The 20,445-nt window shown below is 38.6% G+C and overlaps 1 long non-coding RNA gene and 1 other non-coding gene across 9 annotated transcripts in view; both read left to right on the plus strand.

Annotated features, from left to right (window-relative positions):
- LOC118351967 (uncharacterized) overlaps window positions 1-20,445 on the plus strand; it is an 839,933-nt gene that overhangs the window by 56,622 nt on the left and 762,866 nt on the right. For all 8 annotated transcript variants that reach the window (XR_007404911.1, XR_007404914.1, XR_007404913.1 and 5 more), the window contains one exon: window positions 15,796-15,852. This is a non-coding gene — a long non-coding RNA (uncharacterized LOC118351967). The remainder of the gene's footprint in view (window positions 1-15,795; window positions 15,853-20,445) is intronic.
- LOC112678959 (U6 spliceosomal RNA) lies at window positions 1,752-1,856 on the plus strand. The gene has a single exon (XR_003148027.3). It is a non-coding gene; the product is annotated as a U6 spliceosomal RNA (small nuclear RNA).

A 20,445-nucleotide genomic window follows, 5' to 3' on the forward strand; every position in this document is an offset into this window, starting at 1 on the left:
GATGGAATTGGACAGATGGACAGGAGCCACATCACTCAGGACCAGGAGTTTGGGTTCTATTTTAATGCAGTGGGAAGCCACTGGAGAGTTTTAAGCAGGGATGGGGTATATTTTTTTTAATTTATATATTTCAAAGTTAATATATATATAGTTGAATTCAACTCTCTCTTTCAAGACCAGGCCTTATTTGGTCTAAATTAATATTGATGGCTTTTGGTTTTTTATGGGGAGCAGTTGCAAGAACTCAGTGTGTAAGACTAGAAAACCATTAAAAAGAATGCCTAATTCAAATTTTTCATGTTCATTGTCCTGGCCAGGTAGTTTTAATCTCATTTCTACTCATCTATGGAAAAGTTTTTGCTAAACACACTTTTAGTATAAATAGAACACTGGGGAATGGGGTAGTATGTGTTTGCGTGAGTATGGTACCCCTTCCAGTGAACTCTGAGATCAAATATTTAAAAATTAGTGCAATAACTTGCCCTTAAAATTAAAATCTCTTCCCTTCACCTTATTTCTCTCTGCATCTAGTATTGCCCTTCATACATGCGAGAAATCCTCCTTACTGTTCCTAAGCAAGAATCCGCACCTTTGGGAGAGTGATTAATTTAACTTGTAACAGATTTCTTTGGGATAGGAGAATCTTTGTCAATCTTCTTTCCGGTCAGAATGCGTAATTGAAGTGGTACTGGGTTTCCATTGAGCAGGTACAAAGAGGGGACAAGAAATGTGATGGGAGTAGCAACTTGAAAACCCAAGTGGTAGAGAGGCTGAAGAAGAGACTTTAAATGTTTAAAGAGATTCAATTCTAATGCTCCTATAAAACTTTCCTGGTAATAATTCAACTTGGAATAATGTAGCAAGTTTTTATTGGTACCCACCTATTTGTAGCTGAAAAGCCTGGAAATAGTTTCACACAATGAAACCCAGCTATAAGGCAAACTGACATAAACCAACTGTTCCTGATAGATGCGCCTACTCTTCACAAGCAGAATGGGGTCTGCAATAGTGGGAGGCTGGTCCAGCTCTAATTTTATTCTCTTATCGGTGCTCATCCTTCCTAGCTTGGATTTAGAGTATATGTTTCCATTAACTTAAACACAACCACTCCAGTAGGGAATTCTAGGTTCCAGGTCCATTGGGAGAAAGCAAACTTTAACAACTGTGGTGGGTAGTATACTTTATCGCAGTTTCTAACATTTTTGAGAATAGTTTTTGGAATGATAATAGCTGTACGAGGTGAAACTATTATATATACATATTAATAGCCTTTAAGCTTTTTTTTTTATGAAGTAATCCAGTAAAATTGACTTCCACCCAATCCCCACTATCCTCACTTTATTGGCAACATTTCATCTGTGGGTTGTTGTTGAGACATTTTTACTGTTTACCAGATGGGGTAAGATTTTACATAACTTAAAACATCTGCTCTCATTGCAGTCCAATATGATCATCTATTTATATTTTTGAATTATATTATTCATTTCCTTTTAAATGATCATGAAACTGTTCACAGAAGGACAAGTTTACATGATATTTGCCAAAGACACTTAACTTTTTCTCTTTCTTTTCTTTTTTTTTTTTAAATCTGATATTAGGATAAGCCATATTGTGAGCTATGAATGTAGTGAAATATTTAGATGTATCTTCACTTTGGAAATATTTGATTTCATAATTAACTGTTGTTAATGTCACCTCTACTTTCCTCTGTACACCTTCATATAATCATTTCAATTTAAATATAAAATATAGTGCTCACTTCGGCAGCACATATACTAAAATTGGGAATGATGCAGAGATTAGTATGGCCCCTGTGCAAGGATGCCACACAAATTCGTGAAGCATTCCATATTTTTTTTCATTCATATGGGGAATATAAGAAACAGTGAAAGGGATTATAAGGGAAAGGAGGGGAACTGAGTGGAAAAAATTAGAGAGGGAGACAAATCCCATGAGAGACTCCTAACTCTGGGAAATGAACAAAGGGTTGCGGAAGGGGAGGTGGGTGGTGGGGATGGGGTAACTGGGTATTATACTATATGTTGGCAAATCGAACTTCAATAAAAACAAATGGAAAAAAATAAATATAAAATATCGAATGCTATTTTAGATTGAGCCAAGGGTCTGACAAAATAAAAGTTTTCAAAAGATAGTTTGGGAATAATACTGATCCTGAAAGGATGGAAGAAGGAAAAGCTACGCAAAATAAAAATGGAAGTGGAATTATTTACTAGGACTTTGAACCAGCTAATAATAAAATTACTATTGTACAATATAAAAATAACTTTTTATATATAATAGTCAAAATCAGATATAGATGTTACTATTGTTGCCCCATTTTATAGGCAAGGGAACTAAAGTTTAAGGACATTTAGCCACTTACCTAAGGGCATAGAAGCGAAGCCACTGGAACTCAAACCACAGTGAATGTGATCTTATTTGGAAATAGAATCTTTGCAGAAGTAATTCAGTTAAGGATTTCGAGATGAAATCATCCTGAACTTAGGGTTGGGCCCTAAGCCCAATGACAAGTGTCCCTATAAGAAGGGAAAAAGAAGACACAGGGACACAGAGTCCAGTTAAAGATGGAGACAAATATTTGAATTAACTCAGCTGCAAGTCAAGGAAAACCAAAAATTGCCGACAGTTACCAAAAACTAGGAGAGAAAATAGAATGGATTCTCTCCCAGAGCTTCCAGAAAACTACCAGCCATGCCAACACCTTGATGTTTTGCTTCTGTGCTCTAAAACTACAAAAGAATGAATTTCTGTTGTTTTAAGCCACTAAGTTAGTGTGATTTTTTTTCAAGACAGCCTTAGGCAACTAAAATAGCTGATTCTCTTCTATAATCTACATAAAGAATGATATTAAAAATCATAATTTGGCTACTTTTTTTTGATACAGAAAGCAAGATAAATGACAAAGTGACTAGAAATGCCAGTAGATAAAGCATTAGGGGGCACCTAGGTGGCTCATGGTTGAGCGTCTGCCTTCAGGTCAAGTCATGATCCTGGGTCCAGGATCTAGTCCCGCATTGGGCTCCCTACAGGGAGCCTGCTTCTCCCTCTGCCTAGGTCTCTGCCCTCTCTTTGTGTCTCTCATGAATAAACAAAATCTTAGAAAGAAAGGAAGAAAAAGGAAAGAAAGAAAGAAAGAAAGGAAGGAAAGAAAGAAAATAAGGAAAGAGAAAGAAAAAAAAGAAAAGAAAGAGAAAATAAGGAAAGAGAGAAAGAAAAAAGAAAGAGAAAAGAGAAAAGGCATTAGGAAGCACAAATGTTCATGGAAGCCCATGAACCTTCTTCAGTGCTTGTAGGCTCCAGGTTTCCAGGGTCTGGGTTGCCTGTCTTCCCTGCCCTTCAGTTTTACAGAAAGTGTTGAATATGAATCAGGAGATGGCAACTCTAGGATATCCACTAATTAAGTATGTTACTCTGGAAGAGTCACTGAACTTCTCAGAGCTTCATCTATAAAGTGGGTGCAGTGAAACTGCCAGCCATCTTGCAGTTGGACGATTCATGTTCTCCCCTTGAGTCCTGCTAGCTTGGCACTACTGTTTCCCCAGGAGAGGAATATGGCTTGGCAGGAACCTGTGTGCGGATCCTACCCCTTATTTGGTTTCTAACCCTCAACTTCTTTTCTGTACAATAATGGTCATTATGTTTACTTCAGATGGTTATCAGTGGGTTAAATGGGAAAAATATGAAAAATATATTTTTGGCCCATAGTAAGGTGCTCAATAAGATTTCTCTTCCATCATTAAACTGCAGCTTTTGTTTCAAATGCTTCAGGGCCAGTTTATCATCATGTTGACTCAGCCAGGAAGGCTGGGTCTAGTGACTGACAAGCAGGTGTCTCGATCTTTTTAAAATAAATTTCCATTACATTTTTTTTACTTTTCATTCTTGGCTCTGCCTCCTCTGTATCACCAACAGACAAGGACATGTATATTGAATACTCTTTAGTTTGTTTTATTTTTTTATTTTTTTTTCTTTAGTTTGTTTTAAAACAATAGTTTGAAATGAATTTTTTTGTTTCAAATTATGCTCTCATCACACCCCCAAAAACCCACACCCCGGGAATTTCAGATCTCTGAATAATATTCAAACTATGACTCCCTGGAAATGGTACTCTTCCATTGTCTGACAAATACAATTGATTGACATTTCTAACTGACTTTGGAGGAGGGCTTTTTAAATGAGACAGTCTTCAGTCTGTAGCTTAAAAGCACCAAGAGCCACCTCTTGTAGAAATCCTGGCCTAAGAGTGACACCATTTAACAAAGCAGGAACTCAGAATGATAATGCATTATATACCCTTAAAAGCCTGGATGAACTGGACATCTGGGTGGCTCAGTTGGTTAAGCATTTGACTCTTGATTTCAGTTCAGGTTATGATCTTAGGGTCCTGGGGTCAGGCCTTACCTCGGGCTCTGTGCTCAGTGGGGAGTCTGCTTGAAGATTTTTCTTCCTCTGCACCTCTCCCTGTTAGCTTTCTTTCTTTCTCTAAAATAAATAAATAAATCTAAAAAAAAAAAGGTCTGGATGAACTATGGAATTTAGTCCTTATTGGTCTTTTCCAGTTAAAAGAAATAAATTTCAGAACCCCCCCCCCTGAATTTTGAAATAGCAAAGATTTGTTACATTTTTCAGATGAGGACAGATAAAAGCCTTAATTTTTCTCTCTGTTCTTATCAAACACTGGAACCTACTCTACAGCTCCCAGATTTACTTTAGCTCCCAAGCCCAATGTCCTACCCACCTTTCTCTGGCTCCCCTGCCATTCCTTTACAATGCACATTGGCCTGTCGTAGCTCCAGCTATAGAAGCTCTATCCTGTTTACAAGCAGGGAGGAGGGACAGAGTTGGTGTGGGCAATGCCAGGAGGATTCTCTTTTCTTTTAATTTTTTTTTAATTTTTTAAATTTTATTTATTTTTTTATTTATTTATGACAGTCACACAGAGAGAGAGAGAGAGAGAGAGAGAGAGAGAGGCAGAGACACAGGCAGAGGGAGAAGCAGGCTCCATGCACCGGGAGCCCCACGTGGGATTCGATCCCAGGTCTCCAGGATCGCGCCCTGGGCCAAAGGCAGGCGCTAAACCGCTGCACCACCCAGGGATCCCTTCTTTTAATTTTTTAAATTTAAATTCAATTTAGTTAGTGTATAGTGTATTATTAGTTTCAGAGGTAGAATTTAGTGATTCATCAGTTACATATAATACTCAGTGCTCATTACATCAGGCACCCTCCTTAATGCCCATCACCCAGTTGCCCCATCCTGCCCCACCTCCCCTCCAGAAACCCTCAGTTTGTTTCCTAGAGCTAGGAGTCTCTTATGGTTTGTCTCCCTTTCTGTTTTTATCTTATTTTATTTTTCCTTCCCTTCCTGCATGTTCATCTCATTTCTCAAATTCTGCACATGTTCATGAAATCATATGGTGATTTCATCATATGACTGATTTATTTCACTTGGCATGATACTCTCTAGTTTTATCCATGTTGTTGCAAGTGGCAAGATTTCATTCTTTTTGATGGTTTAGTAATATTCCATTATATATATACACATATACACACACATATATATACATACACACACATATATAAACATATATACACACAGACACACACATACATATATAGACACAAAATCTTTATCCATTTATCTGTTGATGGACATCTAGGCTCTTTCCATATTTTGGTTATTGTGGACATTGCTGATATAAACATTGGGGTGCATGTGTCCCTTCAATCACCGTGTTTGCATCCTTTGGATAAATAGTAGTGCAGTTGCTGGATAGTAGAGTAGTCCTATTTTTAACTTTTTGAGGAACCTCCATACTGTTTCCCAGAGTGGCTTCACCAGTTTGCATTCCCACCAACAGCATAAGATGGTTCCTTTTCTCCACAGAGGATTCCTTTTCTTGAGCTGGGAGAAAGGCTATGAACTTTATGTAAAAACTAATTTTTACACCTATCACAATCAGTTATCAATTATAAACTTTTCACTTACATGCACTTTCAGATACATATCATATTTCTTTTTAAAAATATTTTATGACATTCTCCTAATACATTACTATTTTTCAGAGGTTAGCTGACTTGGCTGAGTTAAGTGTAGAAGCAAAAACTTGAATCTGGGCCTTTTAACCCCTAGTCCCCAGTCATGTGTCTCTTTATCTATCTATCTATCTATCTATCTATCTATCTATCTATCTATCTATCTAATCTGTCATCTATCTACCTACATACCTCACTATCTAATCATCTATATTTCTTTATCCATCCATCTGGTCTCATTTTTTTACTGTAGCCATACTAAAATGGGTACCTGTAACTCATGTTCCAAGAGTAGAGTGCAGGAGGCAATAGTCCTAAGTAGTCCTAAGTAGTCCTTAGTAGTCCTTAGTAGTCCTTAGTAGTCCTCCCAACTACTAGTGCTGTGTGCTGCATGTCAGTCCTCATGGCCCACCACCCTGAAGCTGCCAACATGTTCTAAAGGGTCGTAACAACTGAAGGTAAACTATCAGAAAGGAGGACAAAAAAGGGAGAGATATAGGTAATGAGGCTATTTTATGGGGTGGATATGCTATAAAATTTTATTATCACTTATTCCTAATTCCACCTTTCCTGGGTAATGTGTCTGATCAAAATGTAATGCAATAAAAATAAAATGAAATAATTACTTTCCTAGTCCATGAGTGGAAATCAAAAGTCAGTGAAGAGGCAGCTTTTCCAAGTTAAAAGCCATTCAAAATATGAATAAATTGTATCAGATTGTTGCTATTAATTAAGCTTCCTATGCAAAAAACTGTGGGTAGAAACAGCAGAGGTTTAACATCATAAAGCCTGCTCAGAGGTCCAGTAGGGTTTGAGTCCTATTCTAGGCTCATTGTAATCTTCATTTGAGTTCTACTAAAAATTGTTTTCAACACACATGTTTTTTTAAAACATGAATTAAATGAAATCAGTAAGATTCTGTTTCCTATTTTAGGGATCACAAACCTTTTCCCATAAAAGGGCCAGAGAGTAAATTTTAGGCTTTGTGGACTGTGCGGTCTTCATCACAACTGCTCACCTCTGCCTTTGCAGCTCAAAACCAGCAATGGACAGAAACAAATACTTATGACTCTGCTCCAAACAACTTCATTTACAAAGATAGGTGGTGGATGACTTAGCTTTTGGGCTGTAGTTCGCAGACCCCTTTCATAGATCAAACTTAGAAATGAGGAGTTGGGTTTTGATGCTAGGAAAACCTGTGTTTTTCTGAATATAAAATGCAAGACAAACATCTGTACATGTTGCTGAACATAGCTGCATTGGCCTATCCCGATTTATTAATATATGCAAACACTGTCATCAGGTCACCTTCCCTCCTATGTGATTCAAGAATCTCTTTACTTTTCTTTATCAGAGAAACAAAGTTCCTGTTCTCTTCAAGGCTAGGCCTGCTCTACAGGGAAATGGAAAGGATTGTAATTGGAAAAGCAAATATTCTCCCTTGCCAAAGTTTTAAGATAGAAAGTGGAGAAATAAAAACTTCATTAGTAGCAAGAACTGGGCCTTGGATGCTCATTGGTTTTGAAAGCACCAAATAGGTGAAAAAAATGAATGCATCAATCTTTCAGAATCAATGCATCTCTCTGCAAATAGAGCTAACTTTCTATTTCAACCCCATTCTCCCTTCATCCACCATGGAGAGGCCAGAAATCAGATCGTCCCTGAGTTAAGCTACATTACAGTGCCAAGCAAAGATTCTCGGTATATAGATTCTTAGCAAAATGACAACCACCCTGAGAACTTCAGAAAATGTAACATAATGTAGCATCGCATCCACCCAGAAGCCTCCTAAATAGAGGGGAAGCAAGCAGCTGGGAGCTGTCTCTTTCAGCACCTGACCTCCCGAGATGCTTAATAAAATAGCCTACAAAGTATTACACTCTCATCAGTGCCAAGAGGCATTTGTGGGGAGATAAATAAAGCTATTTTCCAAAACGGGGAATATTCTGGTGTGCTGGTATTGAAATGACAGTTTCTTTATGGGCTAGGAGATAGGCAGGAGAACACCAGCCAGGTAGTTACCCCCGTGCCCACCACCACTAGAAGGTCTATAATGAGATTCCAAATTAGATTGCTGAACCTCGGAGACAAGGTGCTTCACATCTGTGAGATGTTCAGCTTGACTTCATAATGAGTTCACTGAGCAGAATGAACCACACTTGAAATCAAATACTTTGCATTCAGGATGAAATAAGTGGGGATCAATCATAGTCAGGGAAGTAGCATTTGCTTGGAATGTAATGCTATACTGAGCTAAAGGCAAAAAAAAAGAGAGAGAAAAAAAAAAGGACAGTGGGACATGGAGTATACAAGAGAGCCAGTTCATGGATGACACAAATGTGCAGTGTTTGACCTGGAACAGAGCTGCCCCTATTAGCCTCTGGAGATAATATCTAAAGAAGGTGGGGTGGTGAGGAGGAGGAAAGGTTCATGCTGTCTACCAAAACAAATCAACATGCCCAGGAAGCACCCCCAAATACCTCCATCTTAGGAAGCATTTTAGAGTGTACTCTTCTCAGAGGCTTTTTTGTGGGGACAGCTTTGGGGAACTGAACAAAGCAGTCTTGGTAACAAGGGCGTTTTGTTTGGCATGCAGATGAGATTCTAGATGAAGCCAGGCATAGCGCACCTATGGATCATGACCGAGTGTGAGCAAATGCCCAGGACAGCTCTATGGGGAGCTGAAGAGCTACACAGGAGAGCCTGAACCTTCCACTGCCCAGGCAGCTCACTTACAAAATCCCTACCAGGAGTTTCTGGGAAAAGCTCTGTAGGCTGCCATGGCCAACACCCCCATAATCCAGGGCCTTTTATCCCAGCCAGTTTACCATGATTAGTATACCTGCCAGGACTAGGGTTCCCCCAAGGTAGGGGTTCGGCTGCTGGAAATAATCAGGGGTGTCCCCAGGTGTGACCCACCTCTCCTTTCTCAGAACCGAGATCGTTACCTGTTCACTGTCTAGCGGGGAAATGTCACTGGAGGCCTCATTAACAGCAGACAGTACAGAGAGTCATCGTACAACTTCTGGCCTTTCTGCGGGATTTGAAGCTTATATTACAGGAGGAAGAAAAAGAACAGGTGTCATGACTTGTCTTTTTCTTTTTTCATCCTGCAACTGTCACTCACAGGGTTCCAAACAGAATGAAAAGCACCATCAGGAAGCCCAGTGAGTCACCTGGCCTGAGAGGTCATGCTGGTTCGTTGTACTCTTTGTTTTTACCAGAAAGGACAGTGACCCAGCATCCCTCTCTCCTACTTTCTCTTTCAAGATTCTTTTTTGACTTGACACAGCTACTTGGCTGCCAAGTCCCATCCAGATCCCAGCAGCTACCTGCTTGGATCAGTCCTGGACATGGCCTTGCTGCTGGCCTTAGGCTACCTTCTGGAATTCTCCAAAAGTCATAGGGGAACAAGTAAGAGCATTGCATTCTCTCTTTTCCTCGCTGTGTCTGCTAATGAAAGCTTTCTGCTATGGGGGAGAGAGACTGGTCTGTTTGGTGCTCCCCTGCTCCCTAGTAAGATTATAGGAATAGAGGGGAAATATTTTGGACAACAGCCTCTGGCTGCTACTCTAGTTCCTTCTCTGGACTCACCCTGCAAGGCCAAGCTATGATTTTCAGCATAGCAATGGGCTGGAAATGAGTGAGTGATGTGATGGAAGGCATCAGGGTCAAAGACAAACAAGGTGGGGGCATGCAGCACATAACGAAGGGAAGCAATGCTAATGTGTGGAATGCATCTTTAGGAAAAGGTGTTTCCCAAACTGCTCTATCAATTAACTCTTTCCTGAGTGTTTCCCAGGACTGTTACTCTGGGGAGAACTTTAAGGGTTAAATGCTGAGAATGATCATTGCTGTTCATTATACCTGCGTACCGAGGTAGTATACTTACAGCCCACACCGAGAGCCATTGCTATCAAGGAGATGAGAAGACTGTGGTCTCTCATTAAGACAAGTACAAATTGATCCAGGGTGTCCAAGGTCAAACCATTAAAAGAAGCGTTATTGTTCTGCTATTTGTCTCCCTGTCTTTCTTTTAAATTTACTCCTCTCCAATTCAATGAATCCCACCTCCTCCTCCCCACACTGCTGCCTCCCACCATTCTTAGATTCTCTTAGGGAAAATTCTCTGTACTCTTCTAGGTTGAATCTAACTTTGCTATTCTTGTCCATATTCTTGTTCCTAGGGGAAAAGACATGGCTAGAATTCTTGTGTGTATGACTGATAAAGCCTTTAGAAAAAGAGATAATGAGGCAGAGACCAACAGAGATTCAAAGACTCTCCAGCATAGATATAACACAACAACTATGTCATCTCAAAAGAAATCTTGTCATTAATATGCCAGGGATGGGAGTCCTTGTCTGAGTGGTCATGCAGGCGGGCCGCATTTACCGAGTACCTGCAGCGCTGCAGACAACTGTCCCAGTCACAGTGGGGAATTATGTAGGAGCAAGGCACTCTAATAAAAATAAGAGGGACAGAACAAAAAAGCACTGAAAAATACACAGAGAAAAAAAAATTTACTCTCAGAAGCACTTGTATAATCTGGTACATCATTACCTGAGTGCTAAGGATGTGGCTGCAGTGGCAGAAGCAGCTAGAGCCTGGAGGAGATTGTCTGGTGAGGCCTCATGGGGGTGAGGAGAGGTGGCTCTGAATACCAAGATGAATTTGCATCTCAGTAGAGGAGACTAAACAAAGATGTTCAGGGGGCTTGCAGCAGTGAGGAAGCAAAGCTACTGGAAGGCCCTAGCACTCTCAGCTGGTTCTTATTCCAGTCCCTCTTGGGTTAGAGCCCCTTTCTACACATGTTCTATCTTAGCTTGCTGTGGGCCCTCTGATCTGTGAGTGCCAAGAAACTTGAAGCTTTAGAAACAAATACTGGCTTCCCTTAACGTAGGTGCACCACCATGTCCTCCATCTTACGAATTGATAATGGAATAAAGAATTTTATTTCCTTTCGCTAGCGTAAGTGCCAATAAGATCAGATCAGTTATGTCAATAAACTCTCTGGCCCTTTCAACTTTGCTAGGCAGTTGAGCTGCCATATGGCAGGTACAAATAATAGCCATAGGCGATGAAATCTTTCAAAGCAACTGTCTTGGATGTTTCCCCATGTATGCGATGTGCTTGCCATCATCTTCTGGGCTCTGCATCCCTGCTTTAATCCATACTTCTGGCCTACTTTGTCTTTGGCAAACCTTTGGACCTCTGTAGGATAACAACTCCTCAGTTCCTAGCTCTGTCTCCTTTCCTGATTTCTGTGTTCCCAGCGTATTCAGAGGGGAAGCACCCCCAGGGGCTGGAGTGCTCACCTCCTCTCCCTGCCTTCACCTGCTACCCTCTTTACCTCCCACCCTGTACCCCACTACCCTTCCCCTCCCCGTATGCATCACCAGGGGAGGATTCTGAGACATGTTTCCCAGAGATTAAAATTCTTATGGTTACTAAGGAAAGAATACTGTTAAAATAATTTCCCAGAATCGATGAAGTGGTTTTTACCAAGTTAAAATACTGATAGACTAGGAAGAGCCAGGTCTAGGGGATTTGATTAACTATTAATTACTCTTGTTGTCTTCACCCTGAGGGGGTGATTTTGCTGCTACCCAGGGGACATTAGGCAATGTCTGGAAACGTTTTGGTTGTTGGAGAGAGGAGATGGTTACTACTGCTCTAGAAGGTAGAGGTCAGGGATACTCCTTATATCCTTCAGTGCACAGGACTTACCAGGCCTAAAATGTCAGGGTGTTCCAGATGAGAAGACCTGAACTACCCTAATTGTAAAAAAGTTGTATCATTTATGTTGGTAATTTAGTTTACCTAGGAAGAAAAAGATACATTTCCTCTAAGCTAGACGAGTGAATGCTATTTTCTTTGGAATAAATTTTTATTCTTGGCTCCTACCCTTGCTCAATGTCCAAGAAATTTCCAGGGATTGGCAAGCTTTTTCTGTGCCAGCTAGCAAAAGTTTTAGGCTCTGTGGGGTCGAGGCAAAACTGAAGATATTTATACAACAAGGGAGAAAATCCCTGCCATTTGCTTTAATGGGCTGTGTCAGGTGGTGGGTAGGCTTTGCACCCAGTTGCTAGAGGGAGAGCAACTGGCTCAGGTGGTGGAGCCTGGCAGTGAGGTGACTCTTGGACTGAGATTCCATCATTCAGTGCTAACAGCAAAGTCCTAACATTCAAGGGGCAATAAGAACTGGCTCTGGGCAGCAGCAAGTCTAAGTTGCTGGCTGGGGAGGCAGGTGCTGGGAGTAGAGTGTGGGACACGAGGTGGATGCCCCGAGTTTGGTCTCTGACTCCAGTGCTAGCCACCTCAAGTGCCTGTGGGCTGTAGAGAAACAGAAAGATAGGACCTGTAAGCTTTAGTTTGTCAAGCCCTGACCTGTATCAATCTGGATTTCGTATTTCAACATTTTTATTTTTTCTCTGAGAGAAAATCTCAATCTGAAGAGAATTTCCAGATGTTTCTAAAGTCTTTAGTAGTAGCAGAATTTAACTTAATCATTGAACAAAATCATATATAAAGATCATTTTTCTCAAATGAGATCAGCCCTGTTTAGCTATACCATATAAAACTTTGGGTTGCTAGACTTTTGGGGGGCACATTGGATCCATTAAGTTGTCTACATCCAGATTACCTACCAGCTTTAAAAAAAAAAAAAAAGATGAGACATAAATTCTTCTCTATTCCCCAAACCTGTAAATGTATAACTCCAAATATTGATCTAATTGTATTGGCATAATAGCTATGAGAGTTAGCCTAAATAAGTTAAATACTTTATATATTTCATATAAAAGAAGGGAGAGTAAATATTAGAAAACAATCAAAACCTTTCCCACTTCCTTTTCTCTGTTCTTGGAGAAAGTAATACATTTGCTTTTGTATGTCACTTTGTTCAAGTTTATTCCTCTGCCTGTGTCCTTTTTTTCTTTTTAAAGATTTTATTTATGTACTTATGAGAGATACAGAGAGAGGCAGAGACAGGAGAAGCAGGTTCCATGCAGGGAGCCCGATGTGGGACTCGGATCATGCCCTGAGCCGAAGGCAGATGCTCAACCGCTGAGCCACCCAGGTGTCCCCTCTACTTGTGTCCTTTTTTTTTTTTTTTTTAATTTTTTTTAAATTTTTATTTATGATAGTCATACACAGAGAGAGAGAGGCAGAGACACAGGCAGAGGGAGAAGCAGGCTCCATGCACCGGGAGCCCGACATGGGATTCCATCCTGGGTCTCCAGGATTGCGTCCTGGGCCAAAGGCAGGCGCTAAACCGCTGCGCCACCCAGGGATCCCTCTACTTGTGTCCTTGATCCAATATTTATCTCCTTAGAAATAAGCTCTTTAACAATCTTTTTCTTTATATCCACTAACACTTTCTTTTTCTTTTCTTTTCTTTTTTTAAAGATCTTATTTATTTATTTGAGAGAGAGAGAGAGAGAGAGAGAGAGAGCACGAGAAGCAGGGAGGCATAGAGGGAGAGCAGACTCCCTGGTAAGTAAGGAGCCCAATGCAGGACTCAGTCCCAAGACTCTGGGATCATGACCTGAGCTACCCAGGCACCCTCCACTAGCATTTTCAAGGAAGCACCATTCTAAATGGTGAACACTTTAGAAGCATTCTTACTATATTTGTGACCCACACAAGAATGCTTAGTATCTCAGCTATAAAATACTCTAGTGGAGGTCCTAGCAAGTGCAATAAGACAAGAAAAAAAGAAATTATCTATTTTTCTAGTTTATCTTCTTCTGATCATCCCTGAACTGGTATATTTTCAGGCTTATATTTTCAGTGCTTTAATTTCTTATTGCATATGTTCCCCATAAGTGGACTCACTGTCTCCCATGGCTCTAGTTATAGTATATAAATTAAGTGTTGTAATCTATATTGGAAACTCATGCTTTTCTCCTGAATTGTACTCTTAACATCTAACTCTTTATTAGACAGCACCACCTGTATTCCCCAGAGGCATCTGAGATTTGATGTTTCCAATATATTCAACACTGAACTCATTATCTTCCCCTGTAAATCTGTTCTTTCTCTATGTACAGGGCTTATTCATGCCAAAATGTCAATAGTATCTAGATTGGGAAGCCTCCATTTTTTTTTCTGTATTTCCTACCATGGGAACAGTGCCAGCCTTCACTCATCCCACAATCCTCAATTCTAGGAGTCATTCCAAGCTTGTCCACAGACAACTGTGCACCAAGATTGTTTCCTCACAATTTTGACATTTCTGTCCTCACTTTTTCTTTTCTACCACTATTGCCTTAGATTTGGCTTCCATAATATCTCTCCATAACTATTGTAATAATGCATCAATTGTCCTCCTTGTTAATTCTCATACTTCTCTACAATATTGCAGTTACAGGGACCTGATGAAATGAAAGTCTAATCATATAATTTCTGGACTTAAACTTTTTCTGGAGTTCTCTAAGCCTTTACAGGTAAAGCAGAAACTATTTAGCATATGCACAAGGTCTTCCACTTTTTGGTCCTATGCTGTTAACAGTTGTTATTAATTTATTGTTTGGATTTATTACAACATTTACTTAACATTATGTGCTAGGCAAAAGCATTTACATATATTTAATTTAATCTCAAAACAGCCCTAAAATGAAGGTATTGTTTTTACTCCTCCATTTATAGTTGAGGAAACTGAGGCACAAAGTCTTTGAAGAATTTATACAAGATCACACAGCTAGAAAACTGCATGTTTGGAATTTGAAACCAGATGGCCCACTTCCAAAGCATAGAATATCCCTGCCCCATTCCCAATCCCAGGAGTTTAGGAACACACTTTTTCTGCTCCTTTTCCCTCTTTGGATCTTGGTTGCACAAAATCAGGTTTGTGTTTATTTTATGACACATTCTCAACATTCCCATGCGTGGATAATTCATTATTTTTAACAATGTTTTAACATCCTGAAATAGCACCCAAAACAGGACTTAAGATCTTGACAATAATCTAAACCTAAAAATAAGACTCACTCTTTATTTCCCTTCCCTGTTTCTCTGAAGTTACCATCATTCTGAATCTACTTTTGTTTTTATATACACTTATTGTTATCATATGTATTCCTAAAAAGTATATATTTTTATTTTAGAAGATTTTCACTTCAAAGAGCTGTCATAATGCACATAATTCTTTAGAACATATTGTCACTAAGACTGAGCTATATTGTTGTACTTTGACCGCTATATAACAAACCATTTTGTGAATATACTGCCTTTGATTGATCTGCTCTTTAGTTGATGGACATTGGCTTGTCTCCAGGACTTTTTTGCTTTGAATAGTGCTGTTATGCACATTCTTATACATGTTTTCTTGTACGTGTGCACAAGTTTTTTTTGGACAGAGCTCACGTTCTTCATCCCTATGCTGTACCACTTTTCCTCCTGGCTGTACTTAAAGTCATTTAATCATTCAACAAATATTTATTGAGCACCAACTATATGTTCTGAGTGCTGAGGGAAAAAAAACACACACAGAATTCTTCCTTTTATAGTACTAATAGAGAAGACAGAAGAAACACAGATAAGTAAATAATTACATACAGAAGGTATAACATATCATTTTCCATTTCTCACTTTACAATTAATGCTACAGCGATTCTAAATTACTGGCACATAAGGTTTGATCCTTCCAAATTTTTGCTCATATTGTTTGATTTGCATGAAGTGACTTTTGACCCCTGGTATTTCCTATGTAACTTTTATTTCTTTTTGTCTTTCAAGATTCAACTCAGATAATACCTCTGTTGTGAAGCTTTCAGTGGTACCTCCTTGACTAAGGTAAGGACCCCTCCTTTATACTCAAATAGCTCCTTATCATATCTTTATCACATCTCTTTTCCACTTTCTCCCTCCTCCAGAGTACAAAATCAAATCTTATTATCTTTAAATAGCTCTAGTGACCAGCATGATAGCTGCAGATAAAAGGTGTTCAATAGATGATCATCAGAAAAAAAGCTGAAATACTTCTCAAAATTCTAGGACAATATCTTCTGAAGGAATTCACGCTTGGGATTTTAAGAAAGAGGCTTAGTTCTGAACATGAGGATTTCAAGTAGTAGTTATGGTGAGTGCGTCTCTTCACTCATGAAAAACAAATGTAGTCTGGTCATGCCCTTACCGAAGGGAATGAGACAGCCTTACCATTAATTAAGTCAAGAGACATGTTGTTAAAAGTGCTCCTGTTCCTTTTGCATGAGAGATCAAAAATGGATTTGGAAAAGAAACTCCAATCAGGTAGTTTGGAAAGCAATGCAATTTAGTAGAAAAAAACGATGTCCTAGAAAAGAGAAGACCTTGGTGGTAGTATAGGTAGAGGGCTTTGGGCTTATGGAATGGGAAAGAAAAAAAAATCAAAGTTCTGCAGAATGTGATCTGAAGAATACATATTTTATAGCCATCATTTTCATTCATAGCGATTTTTCTTATTTAGAAGAAAGTCCTGTTTAGATATTTACTTGTACCCGACTTAAAGGTAAGACAAATTGGTACCTCTAATTTTTGGATATCTATTCATAAGTGAAGATACAGGTTATATCTCTCATGTCTGTATTTGTTGTTCTCTTTCTTACTGAAACTTTTGATTGTGAAAGTACCTATAGGTACTCCTCCTTACCCCCTTCCTTCCTTAATTCCTAACTGGTAATAGGGGATTATGTCAAAGAAGGCTACGTTGATTTGCAAAAGAAGTAATAGGAATTAAAGGCAGTCTTTTGTGAATCCTAAAACAAAGTGGTGTCCCAGGACCAGGAGGATGAGGAAAAGACAAGAAAGATGGGAGAGTTCAGGAGAAAACTGGTGCCAGAATGAAAGTGATGGGCAGTAAAGAAATTTCTATGGTGTTTATGATCCAAAATTGTATACAAAACATACACAACAACCATGTCTGTCAGTAGAAGCAAAGTTAATGATCCAATAATTCCACTATTGGTTATTTACCCAAAGGAAAAAAATACTAATTCAAAAAGTACACCCCTATGTTTATTGCAGCATTATTTCTAATAATCAGGATATGAAGACAACCTAAGTGTCCCTTGCTAGATGAATGGATAAAGGTATGGTATATATACACAGTGGAATAGTACTCAGCCATAAAAAGGATGAAGTCTTGCCATTTCTGATAAAATGGATGGACCTAGAAGGTATTATGCTAGGTGAAATAAGTTGCACTGAGAAAGACAAATACCATATGATTTCACTCATATCTGGAATCTAAAAACAAAAGAAATGAATACATAAATGAAAAACCTAATCAGAGCTATAAATACAAAGAATTACTTGATGGTTACCAGAGGAAAGAGGGGTAAGGAGATGGACAAGATGAATGAAGAGAAGTAGGAGATACAGTTCTCCAGATATAGTTCTCACAGGGATGAAAGCACAGCATAAGGAATATAGTCATTGCTACTGTAGTAACGTGTGGTGATGAATAGTGACTACGCTTGTGGTGAGCATTATATAACATAGAAACATGTTGGGATCCCTGGGTGGTGAAGCAGTTTAGCGCCTGCCTTTGGCCCGGGGCGCGATCCTGGAGACCCGGGATCGAGTCCCACATCAGGCTCCCGGTGCATGGAGCCTGCTTCTCCCTCTGCCTGTGTCTCTGCCTCTCTCTCTCTCTCTCTCTCTCTCCGTGTGACTATCATAAATAAATAAAAATTAAAAAAAAAGAAAGATGTTGAATCTTTATGTTGTACACCTGAAATTAATGTAACATTGTGTGTCAACCAAACTCAAATAAAAAAAAATTAAAGTGAAACAATAAAACACAGAAAACTAAAGAAAAATTTAAAATGTGGGAAAAAAATACTACTGAGAGTTAAATGACGAGGAATACAAGCAGTGCAGAGATTCTTAGGACCTCTGCTGTCACAAGGCTGCATAGGACTGGAGCTGGCTTACGTACGCATTATAAAACAATGTTTTCCAGGATGATGAGCATTTGTGAAGATATAGGATTACATTTAGAATTGTAATAGGCTTTTGTGACTGCATATTCTTAATGAACTGAGGATTGTTCATGATACTAAATAATACTGGATGTTTCCATGTAGCTTTGAGAGTTTGAGCATATAGGTTTAGTGCTATCAGCATCACACAGATTTATTTTTCTTTTAAAAAAAGTATAGGTTTTTTTTGTTATTTTGATTTATTTTAGCAACATATTTTAAGATATTAAATAGAGTTCAGAGGAGGTGACCAAAAAGGATCATTTAATTGAACGACAAGTACAATGCAATATGTGTTCTTTTCTTGAGAGTACTCATCATACATATCCAGACAAAAGAAAGATACCCATTGAACTTTTATGTTTGTATCAGTTGGGGTAATTTGGCTGCATGTTACTGACATCTTCAAATAACTATTTAATTAGTGTAGAGATTGACTTTTCTTTCACAGAAATGAAGGCAGGAATAAGAGCCAAGAGATGATGTGGTGCCTCAATTGGTTCATCAGAGATCTAGTTTTGCTCTATGTACTTGCCTCATTATCACCAATATATGTCTTTTACTCCGTGATTCAGCTGCTTACAATCCAGTGGCCATGTTCTCATTTCTGGGTATATGAAGAAGAAATAGGAAAAGGGGTATTCGCCTCTAAAAACACTCCTGGAATTTTTGCCTTTTACTTTTGCACACTTCCACTTAATGTAGCCTGGAAATGTTGCTTTATTCTGGGAAGCCATGTACCCAGCTTAAAATGAGAGATGGGGAAAATGTGTAGTACTGGCCACCATGTTTCATATAGCCTTAGTTCTGGGGATGTCTTACCCGGTGGAGCTACCACTGTCAAGGACCAACCAAATGGTGGGCATAACTGACAGATCTTTAGGACTGGATAGTATCCAGTGAATGATTTTAAAATAGTAGCCAAACAGACGTTAGTTGTCACTGTGTTTTAGACAGAACTTTACCAGTTTTTGGCATTTGAACCTATATCTCCATGGGGAAAATTTTTTGGTCATTGATGGGGTTGGGGGAAGAAAGAGGAAAAAATATTAAAGAGCAAGGCACATTTCTTTCTCTAAAATATTGATTTTCCATTCTAAGTTAGAGCCAAATATCAATATAGGTAAAATTGGTAGTTCCCAGAACTGATGAGAATTCACAGAGCTTAACAAATGAATGCATGGCTTGATCTTACTGCAACATATTTAGAGAGAAAAGAGTGTATTGATCAACGCGCTTTAGGACACCATCTATGAATTACTATTGTTTGAAATAGCCTTATTGTCAAAAGTTTATATACGCTGTGTTTTGTTCATTATAAGGGAATTCAAGCTTTGCTAGTTTTGAGAAATGATCTAATATTAGGGGTGTCACAAGGATATGTTTTAATAAGTAATATATGAGTTCTAGGTTCTTGTCTTGCCTTAATTGCTGAATCATAGTTTAATCTTGTATGAAAAAATATGGTGTCCCTGACTCAGTTATACTCTTAGGAACATTGAAAGTATTGTGCATTATTCATTTCTAAGCACAATGGAAGAGGGTGTTGTAAAAAGTCACCTCGTGTTATATCCTTGATTACCAAAGGGTGAAATCTAACTTTCCTAAAAGTAGAATGTTTATGAGGATATCTTTACTTTTGTTCCTCTTTTGACTTATTTTTAAGGCAGCTTTTATTATTTTGAATCATAATTCAGGAAAAAAACCCAGCCTGTAGCTACAACAGTGTCTAAAGGCATTCATGCTTTAATTGCTTCACATATAACATTTAGTAATTACTGACTTGACACACTTCATTTATCTAAATTTATCCAGCTATAATGAAAGCTGCCCACATAATTTTCTATTGTGAATGACAAATACACAGTTATATCATCACTCCACTTATTTTGGAGTGGCCCCCAAAGAAATCTACATGTAGGCTATATATACCTTGAAACTTCTGACCATAAAGAGGCTCATTATTTATTTGGAAGTATTGAAGATTAGAAAAAAAATAAAGTTTGCCCTATTAAGTTAAATCCTACAGGAAAGAATTAACAGAAAATCTATAAGAATGTTTATAAGTGGATGGTGCCTAAAGTTATTTTGTTTTTGTTTAATCAGTTTTGCAGAATTATAAAATGTTAGATTCGGATGTTAAATTACAGATTCTAAATGCTTAAAAGAGGAGTTCAAGAGAACACAGAACAGGAATCTAACATTCTAGAACTCTTTTCCAGATGTGGAGAATATAATTTAAAAGAATCAGTTAACATTTGACTCCATCGGATTTGCAAAAAATTAGTAATAATCTTTCATAAAACATTAAATTATTATAATTAGTAAGGTAAGAGCCAAGTGGTATAGTCTAAAGTCACAAGTTAGTGACAAGGAGTTTTATGGATGGAAAGATGGAGGAAGCCATGACCTTCTGCTGGATTGT

The sequence above is a fragment of the Canis lupus genome, chromosome 22, assembly GCF_003254725.2.
Source record: "Canis lupus dingo isolate Sandy chromosome 22, ASM325472v2, whole genome shotgun sequence".
NCBI lineage: Eukaryota > Metazoa > Chordata > Mammalia > Carnivora > Canidae > Canis > Canis lupus.